Raw genomic sequence first — 490 nt, 5'->3', positions numbered from 1 at the left:
AAAAGATGTAAATGTAGTACTCAGGTATGAAATTGTCAAAAAATAAAATTTACAGAGGAGATTAATTCATTAATCTCTGAGTTAATTCTCTTCCACATATAATCAATGTTCTCTTCTATTAGTTGGTCTTAATAAAATTCTAAATGTTATTCTGTGTCATTAATGAACACTTCCTTTGACTTTCATTAAATTTCTTGGGTAATAAATGCCTAAGTTCCTTAGCACTGACCCCATGTCCAGGGCCAGCAGGTAGTGACCACTTCATTCTCATGCTGACTTTAGATTAGAACATATTTCTAACCAGGCCTCACTGCAGTTCATGCTCTATCAAATTTAGAATTTACCATGCATCTCTAGGAACACTCACATTTAGACAAGATACTTCAATTTATCACCTAGTTTTGATCCTCAGTTCAACATTGATGACTTCCAAATATGTATCTCCTTCTAGCATATATCTTCTAGACTTCAGACAAGAGTATCCAACTTG

The sequence above is a fragment of the Nannospalax galili genome, unplaced genomic scaffold, assembly GCF_000622305.1.
Source record: "Nannospalax galili isolate Female #2095 unplaced genomic scaffold, S.galili_v1.0 scaffold45, whole genome shotgun sequence".
NCBI classification, from domain to species: domain Eukaryota; kingdom Metazoa; phylum Chordata; class Mammalia; order Rodentia; family Spalacidae; genus Nannospalax; species Nannospalax galili.
Note: the sequence above shows the minus strand (reverse complement) of the source record.